We start from the raw sequence: 19805 nt of genomic DNA on the forward strand, positions 1-19805 counted from the left end.
TTAAAAATGCTTTAAAAATTTTTTTTTGGTTTATTTTTATTTACTTATTTGAGAGCAACAGACAGGAAAAGAGGGAGAGAGAGAGAGAGAGAGAGAGAGAGAAAGAAATGGGCATGCCAGGGCCTCCAGCCACTGCAGATGAATTCCAGGTGTGTGTGCCCCCTTGTGCATCTGGCTAATGTGGGTCCTGGGGAATCGAGCCTTGAACCGGGGTCCTTAGGCTTCACAGGCAAGCGCTTAACCACTAAACCATCATTCCAGCCCTTAAAAATGCTTTTTACTTATATATTTGTATATGTGCATGAATGCATATGTGTGTGCATATGCATGTGTGTATGGATGTGCTAGGGCCTCTACCCTTTATAAATATGAATGCCAGATGTTTTTTGCATTGGCTTTTGTGAACAGCTAAAGAATTGAATCTGGCCTGGTAGATTTTGTAAGCAAGCACCTATATCTGCTGAGCCCTCTTCCTAGCTTCCAGCCCAAGAAATTTAATGACCTGATTTTTGGACATGGTTCTAACTTGTTTCCCAGTTCTAACTCACTCTCCAATATCCAGCTCTCACCAATCTTGGGCTACAAGAGGGCCTATACCTGTTAACTTCCCTCTAAAATAATAATGGTTATTCCACTTATCTGGTACTGATTTCACTCTCTGTTGGAGAATTTGCTTCTCTTTTTCAGATGGACGCAGAACCTGAGGAGAAATTCTGCCCATAACACCTCATCAGGGCCCCAGTTGAAATCATAGAGTAATTGTAGAAATGAGTAAGAGTGCTGCTTTCTTGGTGAACCTGGTATCAGCAAAAGGGTGAAGGAGATAGAAGGAGATAGACACAGAGAACACTCAACTCCTACCAAAACAGATATCCAGAGACACAGAGGCTCCCAAGACCTCATCACTGAAGCAGACCTAAAATGAACCCAACATGTCTCAGAGAAATTCGCAGAAGAGGGGGTGGAGAGATTGTTAGAGCCACAAATTGGGACAATATGCACAGAGACATTGCCTCTTCCCCATAATTGTTGGCTACCCTCACAATGCATGATCCACAATCCCCAACAAGAAGGGTTCCTTTGGAGGGGGTAAGACAAGGAGAAAGCTAATGATGGTACCAACATGGCAGTTTACACACTGAGTATGTACATAACTAATAAAGAAAAAAATTAATGGCTTGAATCTATAGATTTAAAAATAAACCCATGAATTTGTATATGTTGGTAATAGTAAAATAGATGATAAAAGTAGTTTATATTCTGTATTTTTTAGCTTTGAGTCTTTGTTAAAAATATTACTAATGGGGCTGGAGAGATGGCGTAGCGGTTAAGCGCTTGCCTGTGAAGCCTAAGGACCCCAGTTCAAGGCTCGGTTCCCCAGGTCCCACGTTAGCTAGATGCACAAGGGGGCGCACGCGTCTGGAGTTCGTTTGCAGAGGCTGGAAGCCCTGGCGCGCCCATTCTCTTTCTCTCCCTCTATCTGTCTTTCTCTCTGTGTCTGTCACTCTCAAATAAATAAATAAATAATTAAAAAAAATTACTAATGGTAATATTGAATATGGGCCAGGGAGAGGAAGGAATTGACTCTCAGGGCACTGTTCTAGTTCACACATGTCAGCATTAAACACTGAGCCATGTTTCAGTGAACAGTAAAGAATAAAAACATGAACTGGAATATGGTTCTTGTTTGGTTCATGAGCCATACGACTCATGTATTCTAAAGTGGAACTGGGAAACAGTGCGTGGGCTTTGGTGCTCAGGCACACTATATCTGTGGCCTATCCCAGGGTATTATTGTGTTTCTGCCATTGCATCTTTAGTGTAGACATGATTTTAAATCTGTGTCAACTTTGTTAAGACATTTAGTATCTCATAGATGCACTTATAAAGAGAGAATAATGCTACCTATATTCTTAGGGTTGTTCTTAAGATTAAATTTAGTACATTTAAAGTAAACATTCATGGATGTAAGGCATTCTTGTGGTCATTAATCTTCATTGTCTACCTGACTGGATTAGGAATCAGCTTGGAGGCACACCTGTGGATGCATCTGTGAGTTTCCAGAGAGGTTTAACTGAGCAGGGAGATTCACACTGAATGTGGGTGGCATCATCCCATGTATTGGAGTCCCAAATGGAATCAAAAGGGGATTATAAGGAAGGCAGCTGAGTACCAGCATTGAATCTCTCTTGCTTTCTGGCTATGGACACAAATGTAACCAGTCACCTTTAAGCTCTGATGTAATGCCTGCCTTACCATGATGGACTGTATCTCTTACAACTATGAGCTGAAATAAATCTTTCCTTTTTAACTTTCTTTTGTCACAGCAACAGGCAAAGTGCTATAATACCATATGATTATATATCTAGATGTGATGACACCAAATTATTTAGTAATAAGAAGTGTAATAATTCACCTGAGATCTTTAAAATGTTTTAAAATTGTATTAGATTTGAATTTCAAAAGTTTATTAATTTTCCCTTGTAGTAACTCCTTGGCTATCTCTTCCATTTTCCTGCCCAGGCTAGCAAAGTTGACACATCATTTTTTTTTTTTTTAGTTTTAATTTAATTTTATTTTTTATTTGAGAGCGACAGACACAGAGAGAAAGACAGATAGAGGGAGAGAGAGAGAATGGGTGCGCCAGGGCTTCTGCAAACAAACTCCAGACGCATGCGCCCCCCTGTGCATCTGGCTAACGTGGGACCTGGGGAACCGAGCCTCCAACCAGGGTCCATAGGCTTCACAGGCAAGCGCTTAACCTCTAAGCCATCTCTCCAGCCCTGACACATCATTTTAAATGTCCCATTCACTTAATTTTTTGACATAGATACTCAGAGAATAGAGGATAAGATGGGATTCTAGAGTCGACTTGCTCTGCTGGTTGGTATGAAGGAGTCCAGCTGAGAGCATGAAACACAAAGGCAGAATGTGACTGCACATTTACATTTGCATTATGATTGCAACCTTGTAAAATTATTGATTACAAAAACAAGTCATGGAAGAAAACTCTGATGTGGAAAATTAGCTGGATTGTGGGGAAAATATTTTTTTAATTAAAAAAGTAGCTAAAGCTCAGCATGGTGGTGCACGCCTTTAATCCCAGCACTCAGGAGGCAGAGGTAGGAGGATTGCCATTAGTTTGAGGCCACCCTGAGACTCCATAGTAAATTCCAGGTCAGCCTGGGCTAGAGTGAGACCCTTCCTCGGAAAAAAAAAAAGAGTGGGCTGGAGAGATGGCTTAGCAGTTAAGCACTTGCCTGTGAAGCCTCAGGACCTCGGCTCAAGGCTCAATTCCCCAGGACCCACGTTAGCCAGATGCACAAGGGGGCACAAGCGTCTGGAGTTCATCTGCAGGGGCTGGAGGTCCTGACACGCCCATTCTCTCTCTCTATCTGCCTCTTTCTCTCTGTCTGTCTCTCTCAAATAAATAAATAAACAGCAAAAAAAGTAGCTAACTTACAGAGAATGAGTTTCATTGTGACATTTTCATATGTGTATGACATATATTTTGTTCATATTACTCACTCTTATTTTCAATTAAAATAATTTCCTCTCTCTCTCTCTCTCTCTCTCTCTCTCTCTCTCTCTCTCTCTCTCTCTCTCTCTCTCTCTCTCTCTCTCTCTATATATATATATATATATATATATATATATATATATGTATATATATATATATATCAGGGTATACTCTTTTATCCCCTTGATCCTGCTCCTGTTTCCCTGGAAGCTCTCTTCAGTGTGATTATGGGATTTACTTTGGGGTCATGAAGGCCTCAGTCAATCCCTGTGTGGTAGTGGGGGATCATGCCTCAGGGTATTCCTACCAGCCTTGTGGTTCTTACAATGATTGTGCCCCTTTTCTGCAATGTTCCCTGGGTCATGACAAGCCTGTTGGAGTCTGATTTAGTGTTGAGTTCTCTGCAGTCCCTGGATTTCTGCTTTGATGGGTTTTGATTGATCACAGGGTCTGTCACCATTGCCCTGGGGCTGGTTGTTAGCTAGCAGTAAGAGCAGTATTCATGGTACCACTTCCTCTGCCACATTACCCATTCTTATATCTGTCCTCTTTCTTGTGATCCCTTCCTCCACCACATAGTTCCCCTTATACTTTCATATCCTGTATATGTATAGATATGTTATAGATTTAATTCTTAAAAATCTAGATTTGACACAGGAGAGAAAACATATTTGTCTTTTTTGGGTTTCTTATTTATTTAACATGAAGATTTCTAGTGTTACCAATTTTACTGAAAATGAATAATTTCATTTTTAATGGCTGAATAAAACCCCATTATGTATACAGACTTAATTTTTTATCTCTTTAGTTACTGATAAACAGCTAGGATTATTGCATATTGTGTCTTGGGAATAGTGCTACAATAAATATAAATGTGCAGTTATTGTAATTTTTTAAAATTTTATTTTAAAAATTTTTAAATTTTTATTTATTTGAGAGCAACAGACACAGAGAGAAAGAAGCATATGGAAAGAGAATGGGCACACCAGGGCCTCCAGCCACTGCAAATGAACTCCAGATGCATGCGCCACCTTGTGTATCTGGCTTATGTGGGTCCTGGGGAATTTATTAGTTAAAAATAAATTTAAAAAGAAGAAATTAAAAAAAAACACTCAAAATCACGGAGTTGCACTAGGCAATCCTTCAGGTATCTTTCACACATAGTCTTAAAGTGCTTCATATACTAGTTTCTTTTTAGATAGTCTGATTACCATTTCTTTTTACCCTCAGACATAAGCTTTTACAGTTGGCCTTTTATGGTATTGATAGCTTAGATTGAATTTTTGGCTTGTGGTATTTGGCTCACATACTGATGTTCTTTTTCTTCTTGTGCTTCAAAAGATCCTTCTTAAAATGAGACTTGTTCTTCATTTTATTTCCAGCATGGTTGCATCTTATTATGCAGTTAGGATAAATACATGTAATCAGAAATAAGTAATAAATATTAAGTTCTGACTTTGTAAATTTTGTTTCTGATAGTAAATGCCTCATAGCTTTTGAAAATTTATGCCTGTTAATACTCAGTGCTATGTTGTGCATTAGCAGAAACTCACTCAGCAGTTATTTGTTGAATTAATGAAGTAGTTTTAAGACGCTGGGCAAACCACCTAAAACATGCAAATTCTCTCAGCAACTACAACTGTTTTCTAAGGTCATTTTAAACCCCTTTGTTTAACCTTGTATTGTTTAGAACAGGATGACTCATCAAGCTGTACGCTCGGCATGGCTATGGCTATGAGTATGTTAGTGTCTTTGGAAGAAAAATGATTTTTATAGGTGATAAGTTAGTTCAGTTACTCATCATAGATTTACTGTGTTTCAGATGCTATTTTCTTGGATTTGATCTGGTTTCTTTCTTGTACACTTGAAGCTTATTTAGGAGTGTGTCAGAACAAGCTGCCTGAGTTGTTAGCCTTCAGGGCAGGGACCACGCTGTTATGTTATGTTCAGAGCAGGGCGAGAGAGAGCTGCCCAGTAATAAAGGATGGCCATGAGCTCAGAGTGACCTGGCTGCTGGGTTTGAATACCATGGGCTGTGGTGTACATGCTATCTTTCTAAGAGCTTTCTTTGAAATCCATTTCAAGAATAGCTCTTTAAATCTATTCTTCAGCTCATAAAGTCTTATTTTACTTTAAAAACACATGCTTGGAATAAAACTTTCTGCTTCTCAAACATTCTGATGTTAGTGCTTAAAAGATATTTTAGGGCTGGAGAGATGGCTTAGTGGTTCAGCACTTGCCTGTGAAGCCTAAGGACCCTGGTTTGAGGCTTGATTCCCCAGAACCCACGTTAGCCAGATGCACAAGGGGGCACATGTGTCTGGAGTTCATATGCAGTGGCTGGAGGCCCTGGCGCACCCATTTTCTCTCTCTCTCCACCTCTCTCTCTTTCTTGTCTGTCTGTTGCTCACAAATAAATAAATAAAAATAAACAAAAAAATTAAAAAATATATTTTATATCAGTGGGGTTTTACACTTAATACTTAGCACCTTCCTCTCTTTCTTTCTCTCTCTTTCTCTTTCTTTCTTTCCTTCTTCTTCTTTTTTTTTTTCAAAGTATGGTCTTGCTGTAGCTCAGGCTGATCTGGAATTCATTATGTAGTCTCAGGCTGGTCTTGAACTCACAGTGATCCTCCTACCTCTGCCTCCCAAGTATTGGGATTAAAGGAATGTGTCACCACGCCCAGCTCCTAGCAGATTTCTTAATATATAAAAGAGGCTGATAAGTTTTTTTTTTTTGCTCTTGTCTGTTATTGGGTTTGTGAGTGGAGACATGCATGTGCCACAATGTATGTGGAGATCAGAGGACAACCTCAGCTGTCAGTCCTTGCCTTACATGTTGCTTGAGGGAAGATCCCTCATTGTTCACTCATTTTGCCAGGTAGCTGGCCTATAAGCTTCTGGGGTATTCTCCTGTCTCGGCCTCCCATCTTGGAAGCACCAGGGCTACAGAAGCATGCACTACAGTCTAGTCCAACTCTACGTAAGCTGTTGGGATCCAAATGCAGGTGCTTATGCTTGAGCAGCAAGTGCTTTAACCACTGAGCCATCTCCTCAGCCCTAAATTTGATAAATTCTTATTGAAACAAAATGAGAGAGGTTGTGAACTTTGACAATGGACAATTCTGTAGTTAAGAACAGATTAAGATGTAGCATCTAGGTGTTCTGTGTCCTTTTAGAGAGCAGAAGACTGATTGTAATCCAGAATCTAGCTTGGTTTAGGATTACCATATACCTCAAGGCATAAAATTAATAGAGAAAATAGACTTAGAGAAGCTGTTAACTAAATTTTGTGTCAACTTGAGTCTGGAATGTTAGCATCCTGAGGGATGCTTGATTACCCCTTACGTGGAGATGTTTATACCACAGAATGGGTCCAGAGGAGCTCAGAAGTGGAGTGGGAAGACTCCTACTTCTTACCAAAAATGGACTTTCCTAATATGTCGAAGCCTTATAAAACACCCATTTTAGTGCTTTTACTGGACGTGTCTAAATCCTTACTGCTCAATGCCAATGTTAACGGGAATAAGAAACTGTTCTGACAGTAAAACATCTATTTGAGAGAGATGGAAAATTTATTAGGAACATTTCAGGGCTGAAGCATATTTGTAACTGGGAGGTAGGGCCTCAATTATTTATCATCATGAGAGCTGAGGAGAAGTTGCTTGGTTATACTAGATTGATGGCACTTGATTTTACTACCCCAATATGAAATCATCATCTCCCAGAAAAAGATTTGCAGTCATTTCAGTGAGTCATCCTTGGCTATGATGCAGCCAAGGATGGTGGCTTTTAATTACCATGGATTTCATTTTACCTTCTTCTGGGTTTGTCATTTTGAAGTGTGGTAAGAATATTCAAATCATTCTGAATTTGACACCTAGGACTAAATTTAATCTAGAGCTATGGTTAATTTCTTGATCTCTTTGTAGAGTGTAGAAAATGGAGGAGGAAAAGTATTTTTTTGAATAAATTAAGTGACAACTTTCATCCACATATATACAGTGTACCCTTGCTCCTAATCCCCTTCCACCATCCTCTTTGGTCTTCTCCTCCATCCCCCACCACTGAATCCCCTCTTGTTTCCAATTATCCATTCTTCTATTTTGATATCATTTTTTTGCCCTCTTCCTTCATCCATGAAAATGTGTTTTTCCCCAACATTATGTAGGTTTTCTGCAGGTAAGGACAGCTGCTGTGAGGTCATGAATGTACTGACCTCTGTATGTCTGGAAGACAGTATTCCAAACGCCTCCTTCCCATCCTTTGACTCTTACATTCTGTCTGCCACCTCTTCTGTAATGGTCCCTGAGCCTTAGAGGGTGTAATGGAGATATATTAGTTAGTGCTGAACATTCAACTATTACTTCCTCTCAGCACTTGGAGTAGTTATGAGTCTCCGCAGTGGTCACCACCATCTACATTGAGTTGTGAAGTTGGTTCTCTTTTTGGTGCACTATGGGTTTGGCTTAGCTGGCCTGGATATTGTGTGGGGAGGGGTGCCTGGAATCCCTTGGTGTCATGCAATCTCCAGTGCTATTCCCAGTGCTGGCATATGGGAGAGAAGAGGTTGTGGAATGCTATCTGAAGGTGTTATGGAGCTGCTCAGCTGGTCCCTGTTTTCTTCATATTTCTTTGATTTTTGCAGGGCTGGTGTGAGTGGGGAGAATCCCTTTCTCACTAGTTTTCAGTGCTCTTGTTAACCTTGAGTTATTTTTTGAACACTTAACTATGTTTTAAGAAAATTAACCAAATGTAGGTATGACTCCCCTTTTACAAATAAGAAATCTGAGATTTTGTGTGGCTCAGGGTTTTGACCTAGCTGTACCACTTGTAAAAAGTTATCCAGAATCCAAAACAGCCAGAATGACTTCGAGGTCCATATGCTTCTCTTTTCCACAGAGATTCCTCCCTAGTTCTAAGCTTATTTAAATCTCTATAGCAGATTTTTTTCTCATATGGTACTTAAAATGGTGATACAGCTATGTAAAATTTAGTTTCATCTTGTTAGACTATACCTTAATGAATACATTTGTGTCTGTGTTTCCAAAGCACCTGTCACAGTGTCACTTGCATATGGTTGATACTTTACAAATATTTATTGAATAAAATTATCTAATAATGTGACACTGTTTTCTATTTTATATAGATTGAGGGTCAAAGCTATACGTTCCTAAAGTAATCAATGGTTGGAAGTTGTAGTAGACAGGTTGTTGGGATGAACTTCCAAACCAGGCACAGTTATGGAGGAAGAGATTGAAGCTTACAAATAGATGGGAAGTTCCATAATGGCAGAAGAAGCTGATCCACTTTCACAGGTCTAAGCAGAGAGAAAAAAGTAAAAAGCGACCACCAACAGCACCATAAATAAGTACACTCCAGGGACCCCATAATGGCAGAAATCAAGCACTTTACATATCTTTAGATTGGAATTCTGGGTCTGCCCCCACATCTTAGGGCTGTACCCTAGGATCTTTCCCCAGTGACACCAAGTTAAAAGTTTTAACAAAATTCCTGAATTGATTGGGAGACATCCACTTGAACTACCACAGCAGTTAAAAAAATATTTCAGTTGAAATTTTATAATCTCACTCTGTCAAAGCTTTCTTTTAAAAACATGGAGAAAACAATAACTTAGAAGTAATTTTTTTCTTAAGGTGCAGGATAAAATATACAGAAGGAATACAAATAAATATGGCAAGTTCCCTTTCCCATGTGACTCTGAAGCAGGTACAACAATGGGAGACACCCATTCTATTTTAATTTGTTTGTATATTTATTTATTTGAGAGTGTCAGACAGAGGGAGAAAGAGGCAGAGACAGAGAGAGACAGAGAGAATGGGCACTCCAGGGCCTCTAGCCACTGCAAACGAACTCCAGACGTGTGTGCCCCCTTGTGCATCTGGCTAATGTGGGTCCTGGGGGATCGAGCCTCGAACCAGGGTTCTTAGGCTTCACAGGCAAACCCTTGACTGCTAAGCTATCTCTCCAGCCCAACACCCATTCTCTTTATACCACAGAGAAGAATGTTCAAATGCCCTAAGAAAGGATTAAATCAGACTTACAAAAGTTTCAGGAGAGATGATTTTTAATTTGCAAGCATAAGGTACACATTCATAGAAGAGGGAAGACATCTGACCTGGAGCTGAGGAAGATGAACAAATTTTGACATATTTCAAGAAAAGGGCCACCAGACAGAGGGAACAGTTTGAGAATAGTCAGTGAGGCAGTCATGTCAAAGCTAGGATTGGCTTAGTCTGCCTGAGTGTATGATATGTTAAAGAAAGTGAGAAAGACAAGATGGAAAAGAATGCTTTGGGACTGAGCCTGGGGAGCCTGGTATAAGATGATATGTAAGTTCCCTTACAACAATTTCATGATACTATCATTCTCTGAATGCCATGACAAGGCACTAGGATTTTATTACATAAGCATTGTGAGTTTCAAATATATCTTTTGTTGTGACATTTTATTTTCATTTGATGCTCTTATAAATACTATGGAGTGACACAATCAGAACTGTGCTTGGTAAACATAGATTTTTATAAGATTATTTTGCCATCATTGTGCAGTATTGAAATGGAAAGACACTCAAAGAAGGATGCTACAGTAGTATGGATAGGAATAGTACATATTACTCTATTAGAGAATAATACAAGTTAAAACTGTATGAATCAGAAAACAGTATAGTATAGGTAAGAAAAAAATAGTGTACTTTAGCCACTAAATGTAAACCATGAGGGCATCAGTGGGAACAAAGAAGTAGGGAAAATCTCAAGACTAATTATTTTATTTTCTGCATGTGTGGTGTGTGTGTGTATATGTGTATGTGTGTATATGCATGTGTGTGTGTATCTGTGTATGCTGATACCACAGCACAATCTCAAGTAAGCCATCTATAATATCCTCTGAGACAGAATCTTTCATTGGCTTGGAACTCACCAATTAGGCTAGACAGGGTGACTAGAGAGCTCCAGGAATTCTGCTCTGTCTCCTCAGTGCTAATATTATAGGCATGCACCACCATGCCTGGCTTTTTATGTAGGTCTTACAAATCAAACTTAGCTCCTCATGCTTGTGAAGTAAGCATTTATCCACTGAACTATCACTCCATAATCTTAAGATTGATTTTGGAATTATATTATCCAGGGCTGGACAATTGATTGATTGGCTGTGTAGAAGAGAAATATCTCAAACTTAATTTCAGATTTTGGAGGCAGGGGTATTCTTAGAAGGTAAAGCATGCACTAGAGCTGGAGAAATCAGTTGGTGAAGCTTTTTAAGGAAGACGAGAAGGATAGGCTCACTTTTTGTTGAGCTAAGTTAATGGAAAGTAATTGGAGTTGGAAATTGGAAACAAGACACAAAACTGATATTATTTTTATACACACAAAGCTTTGGTGGGAAAGTTTATGAGAAAGTCCCAAAGAAAAAATTATCTCATTTTAAAAAAGTTCATTAATCATAGATCCTGAATAACTTTATATTAGTAATCACACCAATAAGATGCAGATACGTACACATAGAAGCATACACACACATACAAAAATAATCCACGATCGTTATTATGATGAACCCAGAGTGCGTAGCTCTCTGGCCATGAGTAAAGCTAGCAAACAATGAAATGCTGTGGAGTTCATTTCTGAAGTCTCGTGCTTATTTTACACCCATTTTTTTTTTTTTTTTTTGAGGTAAGGTCTCACTCTAGCTCAGGCTGACCTGGAATTCACTATGTAGTCTCAGGGTGGCCTCAAACTCATGGCAATCCCCCTACCTCTGCCTCCCGAGTGTGAGTGCTGGGATTAAAGGCGTCTACCACCACATCCGGCTTTTGTGCTTATTTTAGTTAAAATCCAAAACCCTTCCTGAAGCCCCCTTTGTTGCTTTTCTTATCCTTATCAATTTCCTTATAAGCTGAGGATGGAATAGTATTTATGTTCTCTGTGGGCTGTTTTATCAATTACTGCTCAAAGCAGGCAGATTGATTATCTATCTCAAGATTGGGTTTCATGTTAGTGATTGATGGCACAGAATTGTTAAATTTAGATGGGCGCAGTTGTTAGGCCACTAACTCTCCAGGTAAATTTGTCTTCCATTAACCAAACTTTAATTCCCTAAGGTGAATTTTGTAAACCTGCCTATTCTCACCTTTCTCCCCTCCTTTCCTACCTTTAGAGATATACTCATTACATGTCTATGCCATGTCAGGCATTGCACCAGATACACTGAACTGAAAAATAGCTCCTTTTTTCAAATGTGGAAAAACAGGTAGTATGGTGGGGTGGCACCCCAGATTCTCTGGTAGAATAACACAGAAAGGGAACCAAATCAGACCAGGAAAGGTGGAGGCAGATGAAGAATTCTCCTGGCAGTGGTGACAGCCAAGGAAAGTTTGAAGATAAGTATAATGTAGGACAAAAAGATGGTTGGTAGGTGGGTGGGGATTGCAGTCTAGGTGGCGTTTGAAGACACAATGATTTACTTAGTTTAGGGGTGGAGAGATGGATTAGTGATTAAGGTACTTGCCTGTGAAGCATGAGGTCCTGCTTTTGACTCTCCAGGTCCCATGTAAGGCAGATTCACAAGGAGATGCAAGTGCACAAGTGCACAAGGTTGCACATGTGCACAAGGTGTTGCATGTATCTGGAGTTCAAGTACAGTGGCTAGAGGCCCTGGCATGCGAATCATCTCTCTCACTTCCTCTTATATAAAAAAGGTGGCAGTCTGTTGGGCTTGCCTCAAAGAAAAAAAGGATGTACATAGTTTGCATAGCTATAAAGAGAAGAATATGTGGGGACTCTTAGGAGATGGGGTCAGAGAAATAGGCAAAAGGTAGATTATTATGACCCTTGAGGTTAAATAAGGAGTTTCAAACACTTTCTGAAAACTATAGAAAACTAAGGTAGGATTTTATATAAGAGAGTAACTTGAATTTTATGGAGTTTATTTTGTCTCAAGGATGGAAAATGAATTTGAAGATGGAAAAACTAGATGTAGGAAAAGCTATCAGATGCTACTACTCACATCTGGAGAGGAAATGGATGAAGTCCTAAAGCAAGATAGAAATGAATACATTGTAACAGTCAGTAAGAAGATGTACACTTTGGGGTGGTAGCCTGGTTTGATGAGTAAACGACAGGGTAAACTCCCCCATATTTGGTCTGGATCTTTGAGTCTTCACTAGGATCATCCACTGGGGACACAGAAGTGGAAGCTGATTTTGGAAAAGAAGAGAAATGGCAGACTTTGAGATTATCACTGGTTTGCCAAATATAAAAGTTCATTAGAAAACTTGGCTGAATTATTTTTTTTTAGCAAGAGCTATACATTATGGAATTACACAGATGGATGCTATAGATATGTCTGCTGAGCCTCAGAGGTGATATGAAACATATCAGAGGGCTGAGATCAGAGCTCTGGGAAGAAAGTGAACTGGAAATCAGAGGAATGTGAGGAAGGGGCAGATAAGCAGGGAGAGATCAGAGAAAAATGGGGAAGAGGATTGTAAAGAAAACAGGAGCACCAAGAAGGAAAGACTATCTTAAAGGCCAAATCTGCAAATCAGTATACTAAGAATGACAGAATGACATTTTAAAAATTTGTATTTGACATAAAGATGGCATCATTTACCTCTTACCTGATCATTTTCACTAAAGCAATGACAGGGCAACTTTCTTCTACTAAATAGTGTCATGAATATAAAGGAAATAGCTGAGTGTGGAATTAAAAAAATGAAAGAGTAGAGGGTAAAACAGATCAAAAGTCTAGAGATCAAAGCTAAGTTTGGGGTCAGAATAAACAAGCAAGCAGTGAGGCAGGAACAGACATCTCATGAAGATGCTATTGGGATATGGTATGAATTTATCAGCTATGGCTCTCATTAGTATATCTTAAAGGCAGCTTTTAACTTCTGACACTGCATTTCTGAGACATACTTTCTACTGACCAGCCATAGTCAGACACCCTGACCAGCTGCATGCTGCTGCCCATCTGGCATAAAGCAGGCAGGAACCACTCAGCACAGGACCTTGAAGTGGGAAGAAGTGTGCTTCATCATACTGCACTGACCCAAAAATCAATAAGTGCTTGATGCCTCCTGAGCATCCGTTTGATGATGGAGCCACTGCCAGTGGAAGTACTTAAGTGCCTCAGCACTGTTTTTCTTCTGTGGAAGAAAAACAAGGCTGTAAAACGGGATGTCACAGAAGGCCCAAAGTTCTTGCTTTGTCTTTAAGGTGGGTACACCAGGAATGATCATGTGGATCATTTCTTCAAGTGAGAGAGATATAAACTCTGTTCACAAGATATAAACTGTTTCATAAAACACACTTACCTGGGCAGAAATGGATCTTGTTAACAGTGACTTGCTTGAAGGGTTTGCCCACCCTAATGACCACAATATTTATGTAAGAATCTTTTGACTCCATGTTGTAGTAAGGTTTGCATTGCTGGTAGAAATCACCCAACCAAGAGCAACTTGTGGGAAAAAGAGGCTTATTTTGGCTTACAGGCTCAAGGGGAAGCTGCACAATGGCAGGTAAAAATGATGGCATGAGCAGAGATGGACATCACCCCCTGGTCAACAGAACGTAGGCAACAGGAACAGGAGAGTGTGCCAAACACTGGCATGGGGAAACTGTCTATAATACCCAAACCCTTTCCCAACAATATACCAGGAGGCTTTAATTTCCAAATCTCCATCAGTTGGGAACCTAGCATTCAGAATACCTAAGTTTAAAATGCCAGGTGTGGTAGGGCACACCTTTTTTTAAAAAATGATTTATTTATTATTTATTTGAGAGCGACAGACACAGAGAGAAAGACAGATAGAGGGAGAGAGAATGGGCGCGCCAGGGCTTCCAGCCTCTGCAAACGAACTCCAGACGCGTGTGCCCCCTTGTGCATCTGGCTAAGGTGGGACCTGGGGAACCGAGCCTTGAACCAGGGTCCTTAGGCTTCACAGGCAAATACTTAACCGCTAAGCCATCTCTCCAGCCCCAGAATACCTAAGTTTATGGGGGACATCTGAATCAAACCACCACACTCCACATAATCTACATGTCAATCTATAATAATATGATCAGTTCTTTAATCTCTCCTTTATAAAGCAAAAAAATTTTTTTCAGACAATGTCTGAATTACCAGTTTTGGAAGGAGATTACTTCAGTTCATATGGTTCAAGTATAAGATTTGACAGTAGAATTTAACATAAAACTCCAGTTTCTCATCATGGAAGAAGGGGGTGGAAAGATTGTAAGAGTCATAGAGTGGGTAGGAATACCCTGAGGCATGGCACCCTTCACCCCACAGAGACTGAAGCCTTCATGAGCCCACAGTGATAACCATAGCCCCACTGAGAAGGGTCCCCAGTGGGGTAAGCAGACAAAAGAGTACAACCTGCTATATAAAATAAAGTTAAAAAGAGAATGAGAGGACAAAAAATTCAGTTTCAATATGAAAACTGTGAATCTGAAAATTGTTTTATCCCAGTCTGAATTTTGTTGCATTGGGCAGGCTCAGCTGGTCCTTATAACACCCTCTTCTGTGTGTAGTGCTTGTTTATTTATTTATTTATTTTTCACTATTTTCTACCCAAGGACATAGCTTCCTTGATTGAAGATGACTTGATTTTCTTTCATTGATACTGTAAAAATATTTAATTCATTTTGTTCTTGCAAGTACTAGTTCCTGCTTTCTTTTTGCTCTGAAATGGGCAGTGGTTGTTGCCTTTCTGTTGCTCCATCTGTTTCTGTGCTTGCGTTCCTTCCTCATCTTTTCCATGGATCACTCTTCAATGACCCACACTCTCCTCACTGTGGCTCTTGTTCAGTATTTATGTTATTCATGGTTTCTTTGCTCCTACAGTTCTGCTTTTGCCTTTCCAATGCAGAATAATTCCATATCTTTCACCCTCCACTTTCTGTTTCTTCTTTCCTTCATTTTCTTTTCTTTCCTTTAAGAACATGGTCCAGTATATTAATTTCTTTTTTAAAATTTTTATTTGATACAGAGAGAATGAGGGAAAGAGAAAAAGAGAGGAGAGAGAGAATGGGTATTCCAGGGTCTCTAGCCACTGCAAATGAACTCCAGGTGCATGTGCCACCTTGTGCATCTATCTTATGTAGGACCCAAAGAATCGAGTCTTGGTCCTTAGGCTTCACAGGCAGATGGTTTAACTACTTAGCTTTTTCTCCAGCTCCTATTAATTTCTTTTATATTTTGTGTGTATGTGTGTGTGCCCGTGAGTTGGGGCATGTGCATGCCATAGCATTTGTGTGGAGGTCGGAGAACACCCTAGGTGTTGGTCTTTGCCTTCCACCTTGTTGTAGGCAGGATCTTTTGTTGTTCCCTACTCTACACCAGGCTGGGTGACCCATGAGCGTCTTGGAATTCTCCTGTCTCTGCCTCCCATCTTGCCAAAGGAGAACTGGGATAACCAGGAATGGGCTTCTGTGTACAGTTTTGAATGGGTTTCTGGGATCAAATACTTGTGGAACATATATTTTACCCACTGAGCAATCTTCAAAGTCTTGTATTCATCTTTTATTTCTGTATAATAATTTATGATAAACTTTATGTGAAATAAAGCACATTTATTGTCTCTATTGGCCTGGCTTAGGCCTTGTGGTATGATTTAGCTTGATCTTCTGCCTGGCTGTCACAAGGCTACAGCAAGGTCTTGGCTGAGCTGCTATCTCATCTCCAGAACTGACTGGGGGAAATGGCTTCCAAGCTCATTCAGGTTTCAGGCAGGGATGTTTGGCCGAGGGTGCAGCCTGCCATCTGGCTGCTGGTGGAAAGCCCATGTTTCTGTGACTTCTTCAGTATGGCCATTTGTCTTATTAAGTTAGCAAAATGAATCTCATTCTAGCAGCTAAGATGGAGTCATAGGGTGCACTATTGTTGTGGGAATGACATCTCATCAGTCATGACACATTCTGTTAGAAGCAGTCACAAGTCTCACCAGCAATGAATATATTACATAATATTACAAAAATATACAAACATTAGGAAGTGAGCAGCATTTAAGGACTACTTAGGCACTTTTCACATGACAAGATCCCCATTGCAACATCAAAAGACAAAGCAAACTCTTCCATAACCTTGATCTTTTTGGTTCCATGAGCAAGATATCAAAATGTCTGGCATTCTTTTTTTTTAAACATTAGATTTTTATTTCAATATATGATCCACATGAAGGAATTAACCCCTTTTAAGGTATACAATTTAGATGGTATTCACATATTGGTAATTGTTGGTTAAACTAGGGCAGTTTCATGGTTACTTTTTTTTCTGATAATAAAAATGTTTATTTATTTATTTTTAACACTTAATTTATTAGTTTTCTTTTCAGCAATGTCTGGCATTCTTGAAACACTTTGTAACAAAAAGGGTGAACTGAAGGTACTTACCCTAAAAATGCAAATGAGGCAAAGAGTGCTGATATCTGAAAGTTGAAAGAGCTTGAGATGGCTCGCATAAATAAGAAGTTTATTAAAGTGGATGGAGAAACAAATTGCCAAGTTTGCAGCAATCCTCTACTTTAGGTTGGTTGGTGAATTGATCTTTCCAACTAAAATGGCTTTGTGCTGCAATGCTGGGTGAGATAGAAGAATGCAAGATAAAAAAAAAAATATATAGGGGCTGGAGAGATTGCTTAGTTAAAGTGTTTAGGTGCAAAGGTGCTTGCCTGCCAAGTCAAAGGATCCAGGTTTGATTCCCCAGGAGCCATGTAAGCCAGATGCACAATGTGGTGCATGGAGTAGCCATGCAAGCCAGATGCACAATGTGGTGCATGTGTCTGGAGTTTGTTTCCAGTTGCTGGAGGACCTGGTGTGCCCATTCTCTCTCACACACTCTCTCTTCTTCAAATAAATAAATAAAAATAAAAGTATTAAAAAAATCTAAACACACATAGAAATTGACAAAATAAGACCTGTGGAAATTTAGAAGGTAGGAAGTTCTATATTTTCTGCTCTTGCAATTTGGCCTGTCTAGCTGAAGACAGTTAATTTTTAAAATACTAACTTATGAGTGATTCCAAATAGCAAAAAAGAATATAAAATACTGTATGAAGCAGCCACCTGTTCCCAGTGATTTCTATTAGCTGTTAAGACATCACATATTTCCTTCAGATATTCTTTAAAAATAGCCCAAACTACATGTCTTATTTTTTCTTTCTTTCCCTCTCTTAATGAAGGTTTAAGCTTTGCAGTTATTATCATGTATGTTTAACTGTGTTCCTATGTATATCGTCTTAGAATGTCATTTTGAAAGAAGGGAACTCTTCAACATACTCATTAGCCAGTGACAGATAAAAAGAAAGGCAAGAAGAATTGAACAACTTTTGAGGACAATGACTAATGCCCAGCTGTTTTGTTGCAGCATTAGTGTGTCTGATTTCAAAGCAGGCATTAAAATGCTTTGACATCCAGTTGGCTTCAAAGGTTAAGGGCAGAAAAACAAATGTACTCTTTTGTGGAGGAGTTAAAACTGAAAGGCAAAGGGATCTCTTGTCTGGCACGAGTGAGAAGAGATAATTATTCATTTGGGAGTGTGAGGTTTGCCTGTTGTGAGTAAGCACAACCACATTCATTAGGCAGTTTCCTGTTTTTTGTCTGTAATGGGCATCATTTATCTGTGTTCAGTTAGAATGACTTCTGCTTTTGCTACAAATTTTTTTCTGGAGTTTCTTATAGTCTGGTCTTGTCCCCCTGCACCTCCTCCACTCTCTTTGGATTTTCACTGAATCAGTGGAACATTGCTGTGCAGTGAAGGTTACTACTCAGCCCATTTATATATTAAAATCTTAACTTCTGAATACTGATGATGAGATGTGGGGCCTTTGGACATAATTAGGTCATGAGCAGGTATCCCTCATGAAGACGGTGAGCTGTCTATAGGAAAAGACATGAAAGCTTTCTTTAACTCCCTCTCCTGCTCTCTGTCTCTGCTGTCCACAGTACGAGGAATAATGAGGTATCTACAAGCCAAGAAGAATGCCCTCAGCAGACCTGGCCCTGTCCTCATCCTGACCCCACGCCTCCCAGGCTTTAACTATAAAGCATAAATTCTCTCTGTGTAGGACTCCCAGTCTATGGTAATTTGTTTTAGCTGGCCAGAACAAACCTCAAGGCAGAGTATAAAATATTTCTCAAGTAAAATGCTCCAAATGTATGACAAGTTTTTAGAAAATATAGTGTACATAAAAATCCAGAAGTCATTGAACCAAACATAAGAAACTATATAAAATATACCTAAAATGTTTTCAGTGATTGACAAGCATTATATTTTGTTAACAAGCATCCTCAATGCCATAAATTTTGATAATGATAAAATTATTAACTGTGTTTGGGAAATATATGTGGCAACTTCCTTGATAGTCATGGCATTCTGACAGATAATGACTCTATAACTGTTTGGGTCACCTCCACATTTAACTGTGGTATCTTCTCAGTCCAAACCACATGGTTCATACTGGTCTTCTGGGGAGCTTTCAATTTACTTAAATGCAATGGGTTATGTGTGAGTTAAATGCTTCTAAAAGGGTTAAGTGTGTAGCTCAGTGGCAGAGTATTTGCCTAGCATAGCTGAAGCCCTGTGTTTGATTCCAAGTTTGCAAAACAGACAAAAAAAAAAATTAGAAAAACTTCAAACCATCCAACCACTGTCTCTATCAGCTAGCAAAATAACCATGACACGAGAGAGAAAGTCAATGTGTAAATTTGAGAAGTTATTGGGGTGGGAAGTAGATGGGAATGGGTTATGCAATTGTGGTATCACATAATGGAACTTTGAAATTTATTTAATTTAAGCCACATGTACTAACCAGCCTTATTGCTAAGCTTTTGCACTACACTGAAGAGGCAAGGCAGATTATGTGGAGGCTCTTTCTGTCTTTAGTATTAATGGATATTGGGGAAACACTTCAAGTCAATGAGGTGCTTCATTCCTGTAGTAGAATCTCAGTGAGTTTTATTCACCAAGATGACAGATTGTGTACTCCAAAGTATGATTATGCCACTGAGGGACCTAGAGTACCTCTTAATAATTGATTAGGTGTATAAAACTTATTTAACATTGAAGAGCTACTTGGAGGTCAAGCCTGTGTGGGCTACATAACATTGAAAAGAAAATACTACAACTGTGAACCTTTCCAAGAGATTAGACTTGACCATTGAGATTCCATGGGAAGATGCTCAGATGTTAGCTGTATCTGACAGGTCCACCTTGTGATAGCATGTGTTCACTGTGCAGAGCAGGGAAAGGAACTCAAGTCTTTTCC

This window comes from Jaculus jaculus, chromosome 7 (genome assembly GCF_020740685.1).
Source record: "Jaculus jaculus isolate mJacJac1 chromosome 7, mJacJac1.mat.Y.cur, whole genome shotgun sequence".
Lineage (NCBI taxonomy): Eukaryota > Metazoa > Chordata > Mammalia > Rodentia > Dipodidae > Jaculus > Jaculus jaculus.